General features: G+C 43.2%; 1 pseudogene; it reads right to left on the bottom strand.

Annotated features, from left to right (window-relative positions):
- Positions 1 to 11,799: 11,799 nt before the first annotated feature.
- On the bottom strand, positions 11,800 to 19,488 carry LOC147035421 (uncharacterized; annotated as a pseudogene).
- Between the last annotated feature and the right edge of the window lie 552 nt (positions 19,489 to 20,040).

The following is a 20,040-nucleotide window of genomic DNA, read 5'->3' as shown; positions in this document are numbered from 1 at the left end:
GTGGGAGGGGGAAAGAGAGAGGTGGGAGGGGGGAAAGAGAGAGGTGGGAGGGGGAGAGAGGTGGGAGGGGAAAGAGAGAGGTGGGAGGGGGAAAGAGAGAGGTGGGAGGGGGAAAGAGAGAGGTGGGAGGGGGAAAGAGAGAGGTGGGAGGGGGGAAAGAGAGAGGTGGGAGGGGGAAAGAGAGAGGTGGGAGGGGGAAAGAGAGAGGTGGGAGGGGGAAAGAGAGAGGTGGGAGGAGGGGAAGAGAGGGGCAAGAGAGAGGGGGGAAGAGAGAGGTGGGAGGGAGGGGGAAGAGAGAGCGGAGGGAGGGGGAAGAGAGAGCGGAGGGAGGGGGGAAGAGAGAGCGGAGGGAGGGGGGAAGAGAGAGAGGAGGGAGAGAGAGAGAGAGAGAGAGAGAGAGAGAGAGAGAGAGAGAGAGAGAGAGAGAGAGAGAGAGAGAGAGAGAGAGAGAGAGAGAGAGAGAGAGAGAGAGAGAGAGAGAGAGAGAGAGAGAGAGAGAGAGAGAGAGAGAGAGAGAGAGAGAGAGAGAGAGAGAGAGAGAGAGAGAGAGAGAGAGAGAGAGAGAGAGAGAGAGAGAGAGAGAGAGAGAGACAGAGAGAGAGAGAGAGAGAGAGAGAGAGAGAGAGAGAGAGAGAGAGGAAAGAGAGAGAGAGGGAGAGGGAGGAGGGAGGAGGGAGAGAGAGAGGGGGGAGAGAGGAGGGAGGGGGAGAGAGAGAGGGGGAGAGAGGAGGGAGGGGGGAGAGAGAGAGGGGGAGAGAGGAGGGAGAGATAGAGGCAGGAGAGAGGAGGGAGAGAGAGAGGCAGGAGAGAGGAGGGAGGGGAGAGAGAGAGGAGGGAGGGGGCAGGGAGAGTGAGGAAGGGAGGGGAAGGGAAGGCAGTGAGGTGAGAGGAAGGGAAGGCAGATGCACACTGGAGCATCAATTACGATTCATACTGTCTCATCAAAATGATTATGCGTAGAATAACAGTGAAGATGGAAACAAACTAATGTCTGAAATCCATTTTCTACCAGTCATACAAGAAATACGACAAAAGAGCCAAACAACGCTGGGATACATCCGGAGACAAACTCCCATCCAGACATAAACACCGCCCGAATATGTTCAGAGACGAATACCGTCTGGACATAAACACCACTTAGACACGTCCAGAGACAAACTCCCATCCGGACGTAGCCACCGTCCAGAGAGAGGAGAGGAAAGAGAAGAAGAGGAGACGAGAAGAGGAGAGAGATGGGGGTAGGGGAGTAATCAGAGTGAATGTTATGCTTTGTGAAAAACACACACACACACACACACACACACACACACACACACACACACACACACACACACACACACACACACACACACACACACACACACACACACACACACTTTTATTCATACAGATTAAACCCATTTTAATTATAAGAGACGTTTTCCCACCTTTTGGCACCTGCAGGTTGCACCACCAGGTTCAGCTGCTATTTGGGTGATCTTTGAGGAATAGTTGTTGTAAGATTGAATGCAATAAACTAAGAAACCATTTTGGAATCCGGAGGGGTCTTCTACCCCAGGTTCAGAGCAGTCTGTTAACAGACAACATGTATAAAATGTTGGAACCTCTTCTTTGTTTAATTTTTGAATGATTCATTCTCTCAACTTATAGCCACTTTGGCTATTGACCTAATAAGTATGTAGACCTACAAATCACCCTCCTCATCTTAGGTTTGGCCAAATAATTGAGAATTTTATCCAAGTTAATTTTATGGGCAACATTTATTTCCATGGACAGGATTGCCAAATTGCTGACCCATGCTTGACTCATGATAAACTCAAGATAATTCATGATAGACTAGTTTTAGCATGGAAAAGCTATGCTCACAACTGGATAATGAAACATGTCAGTCTTTTAAGCAATGCAATGTTGAGGTTGGGGAAGGTTTCAGTGTATGCCCACTTCACGACCCACTGAAGCAATTCAAACATCCCTGTTTGTAACGTCATTCCCTGTGATGTTGATGTATTCAAGCAGTGTCTTCAAAAAATTTTTTTCAAAAAAAAAAATTTTCTAAACCTTTTTGGGGGTATTATTTGTTGCCTCCCTACATTCACACTCGGGATGGTGGCACCACCCCCCCACCCCCCTCCTCACTATGCCAATGCCAACTAACATTGTACTTGGATGTGCAATTGGAACATGGGATCGCAGCATTATTAGCTACACAACTCGATGGAAGTGCAAAACAGGACAACCCATGAACAAAAGTGGTTTTACACCCAGAAGTTATTGCATCTAAAAGTGTAATGACTATATACGTATAATACAGATCGCAAAAATAAATAAATAAAAAGACGGGATGAACTTTTCTTCAGAGGCATCCCATATTTGTTGCACACAGTAATAAAGGTATTAAAGTGAAGCACCTACCCTAATAAGGTAACCTATGACATGTTTGTTTTCTTCCGTTCTTTCATGCAAGAAAGCGTCAAGATGATAAATGACCTCAAAGCAAAGGTAACAAAAACAATCAGGTTTTTCTGCTTACCTCTTTAGTCACTGCAAGGAGAAACATTTCAGCATGAATATTCGAAGATAGGTGGTGTGGTTCAATCTGAACTTGTCAAAAGCTTCCTTAGCAAACAAGCCCCCTTTCAAGTCACTGGGCAACAGAATAAAAAAATTAAAAAAACTTTTCGTCTGCTACTAAGGGAAATGAAGGTGTTATTGGCTAAATCTGGGCTGCTGATTTCAAATCTGCCGTCAGAATTTAGCCAGCACGTCAGGTTTTCAAAAGATGTATATGTATTAATGATACCCAGCATGCTATATTAGATAATTATTGCAGATCGCCACATTGTACATCTAATATCAGTGCTTAGTAATTAATTTCACGTCATATTTCGATATGACGGGGTATTATATGATACGAGCTAGATATGAGTGCATAACAACGATTGATCTCCGTGTATAATGTGTAGTATACAAACCAAGAACAAAAACAAGTTGCAGAAAAAGAAGTTGATAAAACATTAGAACAAGGTAATCTGAGGAAGGGTGTAAACTTGAGAGGGAAATCTGCCCCCATTGTGAGTGATTCAGAAACAGCACTTCAAGTTTACTCTCTTCCTTTCAATATAGTCAGTGTAGGCACCGTTCAGAAATCTGTGAGATACTTGCTCTTGTGTGTAGGAATGGTCTCCCATTGTAGGAACCAGCAGTAATCACCAATGATGTTTTGGTTGAACCGGCCTTGATACCATAACCGAAATGTCTTGGTGGAACCTTTTGCCATGCTCATCGCTTACCTCACCCGGATTAGGTGGGAAGAAATCAAGATGAGAATGCAAGAAGTGCATTTTAAGAGACATCCTATAACCCATTCGTTTTTAGGCCTTCAGCATGTTGTCCACCAACTCCACATACTGTTCAGCACTATGGTTCCCAAGAAAGTTCTGCACAACCGACACAAATGCTTCAAATGCTGCAAACTCAAGTAGGTTCAGTTTATTTTTGAACTCGGGATCACACATCAGTTTTCTCTGTGCCAAACTTCTCCCTGAGATATTGGAAGCCATTACCATCGTGATCCAATGTCTTTACAAAGTTTTTCATCAGGCCAAGTTTGATGTGACGTGGTGGAAGGTAGACTTTTTGTGGGTCTATCAATGGCTTTCCCTTCCTTTTGCAACTCAACCACTGCATAAGCCCGAGTTACACACGGTGCAGCAAACATGAGGTGCCTAGCTCTTGTCTTGGTCTCCAACTTTACATTCAAAATAATACTTGTAAGCTTTCACCCTTTTGGGAAGGTTCTTGCACTGGCTACATGGAGTGTATTTCCTATCAATAGAACAAAAGTTGTCAGGGTGATTCACACAGCCTCACCTATTCATGATGCCTGTAGTAACATATGCCAAACCTGAAAACATACAGAAAAATATATTAGGTTATAACCTGAAAATATAGAGATACTATGAGCATGATATGGATTCCAAACTCGATACATTCTTAAAATATATACATTGCTTTTAAACATTTTAGTATCAAGTTATTAACTCCTCTCAGCACGGAAGCGGCACGCAAAATTGTAATGTCGCATGGAAAATTTTACATTAAAATTCATAGCTTGGAACAGTTTTCATCCATTTTTAATAATTTTAAGTGCATTCTAAAACTCTTTTTAGGAGAAATAATATTCTACAATAGTTGTATTGCTATAATTGAAGCCAAAAATACAAAAAAAAGCAAAAATTATGAACACTCAAAATCACCAACACACACACACACACACACACACACACACACACACACACACACACACACACACACACACACACACACACACACACACACACACACACACACACACACACACACACACACACACTATTTCCACCCCAATAGCAAAATCTTTGTTGTCCTGTGATATACACACCAGAATGCTCCCTTTCGACCCGATAGATGCACCATGGCAGTTAAACGTCATGAGCACATCCGCACAGCTTCGCCTCACGCATGGATGCCATCAGCGATGTACATTCAGTCTATTTTTAAAAACTGGTTCTAAGGTCACAAGTCAAGGACTGTGGAGTGATCGACCATGGTTTCACTCTTAATGGAGCTTGTCAGGACAACTTAAAACAAAATTGTTTACCTGTGGTGATGCAACATGTAGCAGACGGATATACTTATCACAGTTTGTGCAGTTTTGACTTATGGGACATGAACTGTGCTTTACCGCTTTACCAAGCCTTCAAGGGTGCATGGTCACAGTAAACGATTCTGTGGTGGGTCGTCCTGAAGAGCTCCAATAAGAGTGAAACCATGGTCAATGACTCCAGTCCTTTACTTGTGACCTTAGAACTGATCTTTAAAATAGACTGAGTATGCGTCGCTGAAGCCATCCATGCAGGAGGCGAAGCTGTGTGCATTCGCTCATGACGTTGAACCGCCATGGTGCATCTATCGGGTCGAAAGGGCATATTTTGGTTAATTATTACGCCCGACCGGAAACTCATCGCCTGGTTGCTGAGGCTTTAAAGCAGAGGTAATGTTCTCATGTGGCAGACAAATATTACTATATGATTAACTTAAACTTTTCCCATCACTGGGAATGGGTACGTTTGTTAGTATCATATGCTGCATCACTAGCGACAAATCAAGATTAATGTCCGACTTCTGAGTACACACAATAATTTAAATTGGTCGGTTGCAATTTGTGCAAAACTAGTTTCACAATTATGTCCTAAGTAGTCACCTGCATAAATGATATGAAATATTTTATATGCCGTGGCAGTATAATGTTAACCACGGTTAATAATTCTTACATTTATTGACTCTGTATGGTCACAAACCTCAACATAGGTCAGCCCTGGATTATGCCAACACAGAGATGTAAGAGAATTGACTTTTATACTATAAAAGTGATGTATAGCTTATGGTGGGTCATGTACACTTATCATATGCAAGACAAAAACGTGTATTTTACATAACGCGCAAGGAAATTTTTCGACAATGGACAAATCAATAAAGCATTATGGGATTTGAATGTCTCGTCTCAAAATTGTGAGCCAGGGATAAGATGGAAACACTAAATGGGTGTGGCATGTCAATATTTTAGAATCAGTTTAAAAATTAGGAAGAAGGTTATGGCAGCATGGGAACGTGTATGGGCAACATATTAGACTGGCATGGGCTACCGCTTTTGTTTACGGGCAGGTGACAACACTGCCTAACCTCATATACCAATATACACTTTATAGTGGTCTTTGTTGGTCTCAAAACAGAAGTCAAGGCCAATGCGGCAGCTTGAAACCATGCCTGGATTCCAAAATACCTACACCCAAACTTTGAGGTGCTATGGTTTTGCCATGAAAGAATAATGCACAAACACATAAACAAACACACAAACAAACACACAAACACTTGAAAATATTTACAAGATTATGGACCCTTTTTAGTTACTTTGCCAGTTTAATCCCTGGGAATATAGTGATGAAGAAAAGCAATCCAGCCAAGCTGATGAGTGAAAACAGCCGAAACGACGATAGATCACTGTGCTTTGGCACACACCCAAATGCAAGAAGTTCATGCATTAATCACTCAACACCGCTTCATGTAGATCAGTGCATGATCTGTCCAATGCAAATCGGGTATTTAGGTTGTCATCATACATCCTGATGAGAAATACAACAAATACGACAAAAATTGAGACCAACAACCCACAATCACAAGGATGAGCACGAGAGATATGTGGTAACTAAGGATAAGGAAAATAAATAAATAAACATCACCATAAGTGTTTATTAACATTGAGACTTCAAGCAGAAAATCCTACTTCTTGGCCCACCAGATACTTGGCACGGTGGTGAAAGAATGCATTGCACACAGTGAATGAGTGAATGCAAGCTCACGGTAAATTAACATTTCGACCCGCCGAAAACACACATCACCAGCTGCACGCAAATTTAGCTTTGAAATATGAGGAGCCCTAAAAAAAAGTCCAAGCAGATGGCACCAGCAAAGTAGTTCCAAGAAATGCATCGATCGAGTAAATTTGCTGTGGTTTGTTTTGAGCATTTTACGACAATGAAGTATTTTTTTTCGTTTGCAAAATCAGCGAAAAAGTAAGGTTGTTCTACAATTTGGATTAAAAAACAAAAAAAAGGTTATATTCAAGTTATGTTCCACTGCAAGTTCCCCTTTTGAACGCAGCATTCGTCTCATTTTTTTTTTTTTTTAAGGTTCATGGAATAACTGAAAAGTTAGATTCAGGTGGCATACCTGAATCATGTGGGTGTCATACCAGGTGATCGTGAGAAGGGAAAAATCATGTGGGAATGGCATTCAGAAACAGCTGAAGGGAACAGAAGAGATCATAAAGAAACAAGGAATTTCACATAACGTGCCAGTTTAGTCAACAAGTTGAAGGATTGCAGGGAGCAGGACAGTGCAAGATGATTCCGTGGATGGTAAGAGACAAGCAAGCAGTGAGTTGGTCGAGGAGCTGCTCCAATAAGGTAGGTGTTGCGCGGGGGGAGGGGTGGGTGGAATAATAGAGATAGAAGAGAGCTGGTGTGAGAGACCAGAAAAGTGGCTAATTTATTTATCTTCAGATTAAATGATACATCAGAAATGTTAGGTGTGATGGAAGACTGGATAGATTTCAACTCAAATGAGCGACCATATATATTGTTACGGGCTGGGTGTCGGCCGCCAACCGACCGCTCTAAACGGAGCCGCAAGTCGAGTCGGCCCGACCGATCGCCCGGAATATAGATCGCCGCCCGGATAAGTCCGAGTCGACGGGTCCTTGTACAAGAACCGAAATACGCCAATGGGCAGATCACGTGGGGTAGGGTCGATTGCCAATCTTCAATGTACCTAAATACCCACGTGATCCAACTACCGGGGTTATTCCACCCTCGGCGGGCCTCGTACAGAACAAACCGCCAAGGCGAGCCTGTCCCGTGCGCGATTCCGAGCGGCGTAATCGCCGAGAACCGTCGGTCCAAATGTCCCCCTTTTTACGGCAAACCAACGGCTTTCTAACTCCCAACACACAAAATGCTCAGTCAATGAAAGAATCGACGCGACGTGCTGAAAACATTTAACAATTGGGGTATTTATTAATAATCATGGGGAACTAGGGAAGCACGAAAGAGCAGAACCATACCGATTTTACGAAATCGAACCAAGAAGAAGAAGCCACCACTCGCAGCTCGAGTCGAGCAACCGGCTCAACTCTCTTCCAAACAAAGCAGCTCTCCAAAAAGTCTCCACCCGAGCCAAGCCGTGGCCGAAGCTCTGCTGAACAACTCCTCTGCAGAAGCAAAAAGCTTCCGAAGGAGTCAACCCTAACCCAAGCCAAACAGGACCCGAGGGTCTGCTGAACGACTCCCCTCAACTTCCGACACGAACAAAAGAAAGGATCTCCTCTTTATCCTTCTCCAGCCCTCTCCCACGCCCAGCGTGACTCATGCCCTTGTGATCCATCCCCTGCTCAACCATGGGTGGGAGGGAGTTGTTGACGTCACCGCAGGGTTCTTCTTCCTCTTCGCAGAAGAGGGGGGAAGGACGTCTCCATTGTTTCATGATCGCTAACTATTAAATTGATCTGCAGCGCATCTAATCGATTTCTAAACATTTAAACAATGGAAGGTGAGCTATCTAGGGAACAAGCACTTATTGACATAGCTGACTAAAGGAACCTGTATGTTGTGTGCAATCGAATTCCCAAATTCGTAACAATATATAATATAACCAATGTAACATACTGTAAAATATTACAGCCATAGTGCATGAAACAATTTGTTCCATAGAATCATAGATGTACGTACAAGCATTAACATCGCACCAAATGACACACTGCCCAACAATGCAAGCAACAAACTTGTGATGTTATCACCACTTCAAGAAAAGTTCTTAAAAGTTTCCAAATGACAAATTATTTCCCAAAACCATAAACAAGATCAGGGAAAATAATCAACAATTCAATGAACATCTCCCAATTGGAAATCACAGGTAAATAACTCTGCTCGGGTAACATGTCCCAACAGTCTCCGTCTCCTTGATTATATTGTGAACTAATAATTTTGCAGAAACATGGCCCATCTTATGATCCGATCATTGAGAAAGTTTGCCCTATCTCGATGCAGCATTGGCTGATGATGACCAGTCTATGAAACATATTCAGATCCGATGGAGATTTGGCATAAATTTATTAATGCCCCACGCAATCGTTCTTACTTCTTTCTCCATGGTTGAGTAGCTCTTAACTCATTTAATCAGTTTCTTGCTCAGCAAATCAGCAAAGATCGTTGAGGCGTTGAACAAACATCACACCAGCTCAAACAGGTTTCTGTCATAGACAAAACCCCTATAATGGATTTACTTGCTCCCAGAACAGCAGTGTTCACTAAATCAAAGTCATTAGTTTGGGCAGCTGATGATACCTCTCCAACCTCTATCTTTCTGCTGTAATGTGAGCTTGTCAGGACTCCCAATAGGTCGTCTCGACTCCAGTAACAAAGAAAAGGGATAACTAATCGCTCTTTTGGATTTGCACCGTCACTGCGCAATCTTTTTGGGAAGCAAGTTCCGATCATCCAATGTCCAAACTCCAGGTACATTACCAACGATCATGACATAGATTGCCTCTGGCGGGCACTGGGCTTCAACTATGTCGGTCAGGAAAGCGGTAACTCAATCTTAACCATTCACATCTTCTGTGCCATGTTGTCGATCAACAGCATGTCGCTGAACTTCCCTCGGTAGCGGTCCTCCTTCACAAAGTCATTCTTCACTTCAACTCTGCTGCAACCTGTGTCCTGCAAAACCTGCATGCAAGAGCTCCCGACCGTCCCCTTCATCACTGGCTCCAGTAAGGAATCGGATAAAAGGCACTGCTCACCAGAAGTAGCTTATAGTCTCATGCAAGCAACAAATGGTCATCTTCAATATATGATTCCCACTCAGCATCAGACACATGAGTTTTCACGAGGCAGCCGACACTCACTTCGTAGCCTTGGCAATTGCAACAATCATCTGTTGACACTTTGCCCAGGTCCTTTCATGGACTGTTTCAGCAACCCTTGGCATCCACACATTGGCACCTTCAGAAGATGACTCAATTCCTTGCAATGTGCTCAAAACAATTACAAACATAACACCGTATCTCATAGCTTACCGTGCCCTTAACTCAGCTCTTACAGTCCACATGTTTCACATGTAAAACACAGTCGCTCACAATAATCCAAGGTCTCATCATCTCTTTTCAGCAGCACACATTCATTCTCCTCTCTCTGACGCCGAGCATTGGTACACAGAAAAATGGCTGACAGACGTCTGTTATATTATAAACAATCAGGAAAATATCCACAACCCTGGCTAAATATTTGAGATCCTCTTGTGCACTCCCACAAAGATGAATAGATAGATATTTGGAGTGCACACACTAATAAACTGTTCCGTCGTGAACAAGTCACACATGTCGTCAAACATCTGGTCAGTATTTGACAGTTCTTCTTCCTTGCGTAATCTCCAAAGGGATATTCCAGCTTATCACGAAGATGATCATTTTGTGTGCCAATGCAAGTAGATGTATGTTAGTCTGAATTATGTTGCTAATACATTTATTCAACTGGTTCTGGAATTATTCTAAGGTGTCACTACTTTCGACACCAGCAGGAGCGTTGTCCATTGTATGGAACACTGAACGAAAGTAAATTTGTCGACGTTACCGCTTGGTTGATAGTGCTGAATGATCATATTATGACCTTTCCGGGTTTGTGTTTTATTTCTGCTAAAGAAGGCACTTGGAGAGATGGCCACCAATCCTCTCAAGATCTTATAAACCATTGTAAGTCTGCTGACATTGCACCTCTGAGAAAGACTTTGCCATTTCAAGTCATGAATCAAGCTGGAAACACTGCTTGTCCTGTGGTAGTTCTTGGAGACATACCTGGCCTCTCGACGTTGGATATTCTCCAATATCTGGATGTCCAATTTGGAGTGGGGGTCCCACCTACTTGAGCAGTATTCCACATGTGGTCTGACTGGAGATTTGTAGGCAGCTTCCCGAAGGACTTGGCAAGCTTTCTTGCGCTGCGGCCAAAAAAAATCTCAGTTGCTCGTTTGCCTTCTTCAAGATTGCGTCAATATGAATCGTCCATTTAAAGTCATCACTGATGAGCATGCCAAGGTATCTATGGGAGCTGTACTGCTGGAGAGGGATGTTGTGTATGGGGTCATTCAGTGACTTGGATTACAGGTTGGTTTGAACCTCAAGATTTGCACTTGTCAGGGGTGAAGTGACATCAGGCAAGGCTTCAATATCATCTTGGATATTCATTGCATCAATTGGGTTGTTAATCTCTCTGTATAGGACACAGTCTGCAAAGAGTCTTACTGATGAAGAGACCTTCTCTGGGAGATCATTCACATACGAGAGAAAAATTGTGTCCAACAACAGTCCTCTGTGGAACACCTGATGCAACATGGACTGCAAATGACTTTGACCCTTCCAATACAACTGTTTGGACATTGTTTGTCAGAAGGTTCAAATCCAGGCAAGTTGTTGACCGTGGACAGCTTGTGAAGAATAGGTCAAGTGTATTCTCCCTCTTTGTTGGAAAGTAAACAACTTGCTACCTCTGCCACCGAATGTGGTCAGAGGATATGTTTTCACCCTGTTTGTTTGTCTGGCTGATTGTGAGCAGGATATCTCAAAACGTTATGGACAGATTCAGGCGAAACTTGGTGGACATGTTGGGTGTGTAATGAGGAAAAACTGATTCGATTTTGATGAAGACCCGGATAAGGATACTGCAATTTTTTAAGTGATTCTTCACCATTAATAGATGGGACCAAAAACATTATATTGAACAATATCTCAAAAAGTTGGAGACTGGTTCGGACAAAACTTGGTGGATGAGTTGGTTAGGTGACAAGAAAAAGCCGATTACATTTTGGTTAAGCTCCGGATGCAGATCTGGCCTATAAGGGGGATAAACCAGAGAGTTGGTGTCAAAGCCACCCAATGCTCGCCTGTTTATACATTTATCGTTTTTAAAAGACTAGTCTAATAATATTTTTTATAAAGCAATGCAGTGAAGTCTGATCCGAATAATTTTAAAGCAATATATGTATTTGTATATTGTAATCAGTAAACTAGTACACATATTAAATGAATGGCAAGCATCTAGTATAAACAGGCGAGCATTGGGTGGCTTTGACACCATCTTAGGTTGAAATAAAAAAAAAATTAAAATCATTTGTTAATTTCAACTTCACTACACCAATAGTATACCCCAAAGGAACCTCCATGCCAAATATCAGCATCCTAGTACACATATTAAATGAATGGCAAGCTTATAAATAACTTGCATCAAAAACTTTAACATTTTCACGCTGACGCTGACGCTCATGCTCATGCCGGGGGTATCGCTATAGCTCTCTGTTCTTCGAACAGGTGAGCTAAAAACGTGAACTGTTCAGCCTGGCGGAGGTATGCACTCTACCTAGTTCGAAGTTGTGCTCGTCTGACAGGTTCAATGGAATGTTGCAGTGGGTTTCACTGCCTTTATACACTCAAGCTGAACAGGGCTTGACACTTCTGAACTTGGTCGTAACATATATACATATATATATATATATATATATATATATATATATATATATATATATATATATATACATATATACATATATACATACATACATATACCAGCATATACCTATGCTGAGCACAGAGTTGAATGGGTGGCAAAAGGTGGATGAGGTATAATCGTTGATGTTATGGGAAGCTGGGGAGGGTGTCATTAGGGATGTGATGCACTATGGTTACCTGTCCTTAGTTTTCTAAAGGACCTCCCTGTAGATGACATTTTGGGTGAATGTCTTGTTGCTGAATAGTCCTTGTGAGGAATTATTGTCCACTTTGATAGATATATAGGAGTAACCTCTTGCACGTGAAAATGCAACATATAGTTGGCCATGGGAGAACACGGGGGCTGGGAGGTATATTCCGAGTTTGTCAAATGTTTGGCCCTGGGATTGTTTATGGTCATCCAGTATGCGAGTCTGACTGGAAATTGTATCCTCTGCAGTGTGACTGGAAGGTTGGCGTCTGTTGGGGAAAGTTTAACTCGTGGGATGAGGACTGTTTGTGTGACATGGCTTCCTGTGAGGATTTCGGCATCTAGTACGTGCTCATGGAGGTGTCTAATGTATAGTCTTGTGCCATTGCACAGTCCTTTGGTAATGTCTCGGTTGCGTAATAGCATGATTATTGCACCTGGTTTTAAAATGAGGCGATGCGGTGGCATGCCGGTTGGGGTGATAGAGTGAAGGAATTCCATGGGGTAGTTGTTGGCTTCATTTTCGTCATGTGAGATGGCCTTGTCTGCACTGGTGTAGGTTTTTGGCAGACCTGGGAGTTTTTTTTTATGGCTTTGTCATTCAGCGTCAATGTTGTCTCATTGAGTGGTGTCGGAATCACAGTGTTGGACAGTGCCTGAGGATCGGTTACATTTGTGCACACAGCATCCACTATGTTGTCTTGTTCGGTGACGATGTTGCACTGGGGTGGGATTTCGATGGATGATGGTGGTGCATTGGTCAGCTGACTGTGGAGTTCGCCGTTGCCTAATTGTAGGAGCCATTGTGCGTAGTGTTGTTGATTTTCATGAATCCTCATATTTTTTGTCAGCTTCACAATCTTGAAATGTGGCCATAGTGCGGAACGTTTGAGGCAGTTTTCAATAATGACAGTTTGTGATTGTTTTGGGACAACAGGTAACACTTGGCAAAAGTCTCCTCCCATGAGGAATACTTTTCCTCCGAATGGGGCATTTATGCCAGTGATGTCTTGTAACATTCTGTCGATTGCTTGGAGAGCATGTGCTGGGACCATGGAGGCTTCATCAACAATGAAGAGAGACTGATCGGAGGTAATGGGCATGCTTTGATACTGGGGAAATGCTGCAGGTGCTGGTGTCTAGGACTAGCACAGGAAGTTTGAAGAGATTGTGGACAGTTCTTCCTCCAGAGAGAAGTGTGGCGGCAATTCCTGTCCATGCAGATGATGCAACTTGGATGGATTTACTCCGGCAACAGGTGATGAGTGTGTTATACACTTGTTTTGCCACTCCCGCCTGCACCATCTAAGAAGTAACATCGACTGGATGGTGTATGGTGTCGAGAAAATGAATCCAGATCTTGTAGCACTTGGTCAACTAAGGTGCGTTGGTCTTCGTTGAGGCGCATTAACTGGGTTTGGGCTTTTTCACTTTCTACTGCAATATCGATGTCTTCTGAGGGAGATGTTCAATATCGAGTGGGTTAACATCTGGTAGTCCTAATGCTGATAAACTTGTACCATTTTGTTGCAGAGACCTGTTGATGTCTTGAGGGGCTAATTGTGTCGCTATGTGGGTGGAATATTGGCGATGGGTGTAATCTTCAATCATGGCATTCTGGTGTTTTTCCCAAAGTTGCTGGGGGTTGGTTGGGTCACAATATATACAAATGGTGGTGAAAAGGGATCGCAGCTGTTGCGGCATTTGGAGGAGAGCTGCTTCAGAGAGCTTTATCCCATTCGATGTCATCAATCAGGAGGCGTCTACGTATACATGCTTCTTCGGATGTGTCAGAGACTTGGCCGTCAACTGTTCGCAGGTCTTCAAATGAGGTTGGGCCAGGCACGTGGAGCAGGAGGAGACAGAGACAGTATCGTTCCATGTCTTTGGGGCTGCTGGAATACATGCGGCCTATAGTGGTTTCAGCGCCTCGTTGTCTTGTTCGCCATTCTTGTGTGGATTTGTTGAAGACGTAGTGGTTTGGCAATTGATGATAGCAGAGGTCAGTGGGTTGCTGTATGTTGAGTTCGAAGAATGCTGTTAGCATTGTGTCCTTGTTGGTGGAGGCTTCTGCTGCAGCGATGTGGTTTCCTGGGGTGAAGTAAACTGGTTGCTGGCTGGGTAGATGGAGGGTGAGCCTGATGATTGCATGATTGGCATGAGATTTGTATTCAGCCATTCTCCAATAAGCCTCTGGTGCGCTGATGTATCTGGCATCAATAAAGGTGGCAACTTCGTCTTGATGGAGCTGATTAGTTTCTGTGACCTGGATGTTGGCGCAGTCGTGGCCTTTGTAAACATACTTAAATAAGTATTTTATACTCTTGATTATAGTGCAGGCCTCGAGGTTGATATGGGCTTGGTACTTCTGGGATAAGTAAGTGTTGTACGGTACAATCCATCGGTTGTCTACTTGGTGCCAGCCGACGGTGATTGTGCGACCGTTATCGGACCTCTTATACAGTGGGTAGCCAACAGTTGCCAGTGCAGTTGTTTCACGGAACTCCTTAGGATAGTCCTTTGTGCATTTGTCGTCTAGCATACATGGTGGGTGTTTTATTGAGGAGTCCACATGGACCGTGAACCATGGTTGCCTTGATGACTTGGAACAACTCGGGATGTTGTGTTGGATCAGGTATTTCAGGTGATATAATGCTGTCGATGTCAGCTGGCTCTCTTAATTTGCTATTGTCTGCCAAAATGATGAGTAGATGACAATGTGGGAGACCACGTTTTTGGAACTCTATCACATAGATATGGGCGACTGGTTTGCCGAGCACATGTTTTTTTTCTTATGTCCGTCTTGAGTTCATGTAGGTGCTGTTGAAAACACTCTGGCAACAATGTCTGGTCGATCTTGCGCTTGTTGGCCAGGGAGGAGGGCTTTTTGCACATCTTGGCATTTGGGATTGCATGTAAAAGTGAGGAATAAGTCTGGTGTTCCGAATTTAGCAACAATGGCCATGGCATCCTGGTAGTTTTGTTGCATAGCGCGTAGTGAACCCTGAAAGGAAGACGGGAGTACAACAATTTTGCCGGGTTGGAGATTTCGCGTTTCAGTCTGAGTGTTTATGTGGTCCATGAGTCCTTGATAAAGTTCAACACGTAGGTCATTCTGTTTTGTTCGTATATACTGCAATCTGCCGGCTTCGACACGAATATATGCATCAACAACATACTGTTGGAAAAGCTTTCCACCATAGAAAATTGGGGAGAACGATTCTCGAACTGACAGGCGATGGGCATAGTACTGCAGGCAAGTAATGTTGTGTCTTTTTTTCTGACCTGTGCTGTGCTGCCAACCTAATTCTCCAAATGGGTAGAAGGGGTCAATGTTCGACGACAGGTAACAAATATGCTGGGGTGGTTGACCTTTAGGATGCACAACAATATCTCTGTTACGCGGAGGTGCGCCATCTGGTGATGAAAAGGCAACTGCTATCTCATCTTGCCTTGGATCATTATATCGCCGCTGGTCACCACCTCTCAAGATGTGCATTGTCACAACAGGTTGTGGTGTTCCATTCTGATCAGCTATGCGGCGTTGTTCAGCTTCGACTTGTTGCATTTGTTTGTAGGCTGCTGCATACGGGTTGGTTCGTTGTAGGACATTTTGAAGGAGTGACATGACATCTGGAAGACATTGTTGAATGGCAGGTTGCTGCATCCTGGCCTCTAGAGCTTGGGTTGCTTCTAAGATGTACAGTTGGCTATAGCATGGTGTGGTGCCTTGAGGAGGGTGAAGTGAGCCAGACCTGTGGTACACTTGGCCATGAAGTCTGAATGCATATGGGCCATGGCCTGGTGGGGACACAATGTTGGCGCCAAATGATGTGAATTCCATGGAACTATTATAGCTGCGGATGTTGGCTCTAAAGTTTTGAGCTTGTGGTGTATCTGTTGTGAAAAGGTCTTTGAGTTCAGTTGGGTATGGTGCCAATGGTGGCAATTAAACTTTGCCTTTGTGGCAACAATTGTGGTTTTCCTTTTGAAACAGAAGTGCATTACAGAATGAACATTTCGTTGTCAATGTTCCAATGGAGAATGGATCAACCTACAGTGGGAATCGTCAGGCAAGGAACTGCACCATGTGTGCTGCGGCATGTCCTGTGCTGGAATTTGGTTGAACATTTTGCTGGGGGACTTGTCCTGATGCATCATTATCAGCATTCTGCGACAGATTATAGCGGGTTATGTATGTTGCACGGGCTGCCAACCTGCTTTCCCGCTCTTCCTCCGTTTCTTGGTGTTGCTGATCATGTATTCTTTGTAGATTGGCTCTTTGTTGTGAAGGGGTCCTTGCCCCTGTGATGGTCCTTCGACGTCTGGGCATGGCGCATCAATGCTGTAGGGGGAGGAACGGACAGTGTCAAGAGATGGGTGGGTATTGTGTTGGTGGACCATTTGCCACCAGCAGAATTCATAGTCAGGTAATTTGATTTGTGATGGGGAAAGAAGTCTGCTGGTAAGAATATGTGACCCACCACAGCAAATTCAGTCGTGTGGCGCACATCATCAATTTGTATCAAAAGAAAGGGGTAGAAATTGTAGTTGCCGATTGGCTTGGCAATAAGGAGGTATATTATTCTGAGATGGCATCTGAAAAGTGAATTATATGTACATTACATTTCGTAAAAAAATGGGGTAGAAATTGTAGTCGCCAAGGTATTAAACTCTCCAATGAACTGTATTTGGTAGAAATGTTTGTTATTAGAGGCAAAACAGGTGTTTCATTGAGTTTCAGTTTGTGGTGTCTGGGATAAGGGGTAAAATTTCCTAAATGAGTGGTTTTGGCAGTGTGTTCAGGCTGGCAGTATAATGTACGATGTAGTGTTTATTTCAGTGCTTCGTCATGCTTTAGAGATTCTTGGAATAGAATAAGCAGGTGAAAGTGAACTCTTGCTCTGTGTATAGTTTGGCTGGAGTGGATGGAACCTTACCTTGAACTTAGGTGTGAATCAATGAAGTGCAGAAGAGGGTACTGTTTATGTTATGGAGCTGAAAAATATGGGAAATTATTAAATGTCAATGGCATACTGTTATATGGCATGGGTTTGGCAATATTGGTCAATAATGCCTACGTGTAGTTCTAGTCAATGAACCGAAAATGCTGGTCCACTCCAGTCGAGTCGAGTTGTACTGTACTGTATTTTTCAAAGCAAGGAAAGTAGGCCTACTTTGAAGATGAAGATGCGTGGCTCGATCCATGCAAAATGCACATGGCACCATAATGCTTCGATCCTCACGGTTGTTTGGTGTTGACATGACATAATACATATGATATAGGCTTTGCCCGAGATTGAACAGGAGCAGTGGAGGGAGACCGAGAATCAGAATGCAAATTTCAATGAACGGCACTTTTTTGCGCACATCCGATGAACGAACACCACTTGGACGCTTTGATTTGAAGATCACACACGCAAGACACAACACAGGTAACGATGGCGGTTGATATTGACAATTAATGTAATGAACGGCAGTTGTTTGGGTGCATCCGACAATCGAACACCTCTTTAATTTGAACAGTTAACACACACACATTCAAGGTACAGAATCTATTGTGGGACACCGCACTTTCGAAGAACAAAGAAAAGAAGAGAATCCGGGCAATGAAGGGATGATCTCATACCCGTTCCCTGGTTCCCCCTACCTTTAGATTATAGCCTTTGATGTTATCTGGACGTAGGCCTATTACAACTTATTTTCGGGTGTTTTTAATATGTACGTTGGATTTCAGACACAAATTGACAGTCTAAGAGGGTGTGTTCAGTCCGGGAAGTACATTGGATTTCAGACACAAATTGACAGTCTAAGGCAGCATGTTCAGTACGGGAAGGTGCCAATTTGGGGCATACGTTTAGTCCGGGAAGGCGACAATCGGGGTACATCATGTTGGCAGAGCTGGCGCTCATCGTACCCATCCTTCCACGCTGATTTTTAAAACATGACAACCATTGCTGATGTTCTGAGCTATACTATTTATTATCAGTTGTGTTTATGTTCAGTGTTTGATGCAATGAGTACTCCCTTAGGCCTTAGTTATTTTATAACTTGGTTTACGCAGTTCTTCAGCTAAAATGTAGGGTCGGTAGGTCGAAATATAAATATAATTTCAATTTTTAGAAATTATATATTTTTATGATTTTTTTCAGATGTTCCATGGAAAAGGCAAGGGTTGGTGGGGGGAAAATAAATATAAATCCCGGACCAGGAGGATCTAAGAAAACATTGAAGATGGAAGACCATTAAAATGCAGGATGCCCATGTTCACTGTATCATCTGATGTGAAAAACAATAAAGAAGGATTAAAACTTGTTTTTACAATATAGTCTGGCATGTTTTTCTCATAGAAACCTGTTGGATCATCAAACAAGTGGAAACAATGCTGAGAAAATTACTGTCCAAGTCGTAGATGTGTGCGTGCACACCAGTGCATAGTGCTGGATATGATTTTAAAAAGGTGTCTCCTCGGTGTCAACACGCTCAAAACGGTCAATCAGAGCCATAACCAGCTCTTACTTTTCAGTGGGAATCTGATCGCACCGTCTCCCCATCCCCATGAGCACATCAAAGGCTGATTTCTGGTCCGTTGAAGGCTGAATATCAGTATCTCGCAGGGAAACTTTGACGTACTTGGCACCGAAATCTTTCAATACGAGCAGCGGTGTACAACTTTCGATGGAAACAAAATCAGCACGATCGAGAGTAGCCTGCAAATCATCCCTACTGCTGCACTGAATTGATGCAATAGTTCGGCCAGAATATTCGTCGTCAAGATGTTGAGTGATGAAATCACCAATACAGTCACTCAAATTTATACCGCTGACATACTTCTTAACAATCACTTTCGCCCTAGAAACCACAGTCAATCTGAACCACGCTGGCCACTGCTCAAACGCCATGACCGAAGACGACTGCGCAAAAATTATATTTTGAAAATAAATGCCGACATTTACATTTCGGGTTTTGAAACTTTTGCACCTTCGGCGGAAAATTTATAAATATAAAAGGCTAAAAATGTGTTTTATATTTATATTTCATTTCGGCAAATATACCATCGGCGGATCCGTAAACCAAGTTAAAAAATAACTAAGGCCTTACTCGAGTTCATATTTTTTGGATAGATGGCAGCACTTACCGGACAGCAGTTCAGCGATGGCGACCGAACGGGAATAAATTCGGCCGTCGATGGGTTGAAAATCTTGTTGAAGCCACGTTGTCATCCAATTCCAGCTTAGAAATTTAGTGCATCGTCTTCGTCACATTAAGAAACCCCAGTATATGGAAAATGACCACATTCCTGCCAGCGGTTTCGGAGGAGAAACGTCAAATTACGTGCAGACATTAACAGAAAAAATATTAAAAAAAAAATTAATCTTTACTTGATATACAATGTTTCTTGTTACATTTTTTGTGTCAAATTCACCTTCTGATGTAGTCAGTATGTGCAGAAGTGGGTTTCACATTGCAGACGCTGTTTTCGAGGAGTGGCATTACGCCTCTCGGCGGTGACGGTCTGTCGACAACAGACATAATGACGTCAGGGAATGACCGATGATGTCATGACGGAATTACGCCTCTCAGCGGTGACGTCACATGTCGCCATGCAAACGAACGTAAAAATTAGAAAATCGCCCAAAATTCCCAAACCTGTCCGTCTGGCGCGATCTCACATAGCCCATGCTGCTCATTAGAC

The sequence above is a fragment of the Eptatretus burgeri genome, chromosome 1 (genome assembly GCF_056783735.1).
Source record: "Eptatretus burgeri isolate ZD-2024b chromosome 1, Ebu_testis_v1, whole genome shotgun sequence".
Lineage (NCBI taxonomy): Eukaryota > Metazoa > Chordata > Myxini > Myxiniformes > Myxinidae > Eptatretus > Eptatretus burgeri.
The sequence above is the reverse complement of the archived record's forward strand: the minus strand, read 5'-3'. Positions and strand labels throughout refer to the sequence as shown.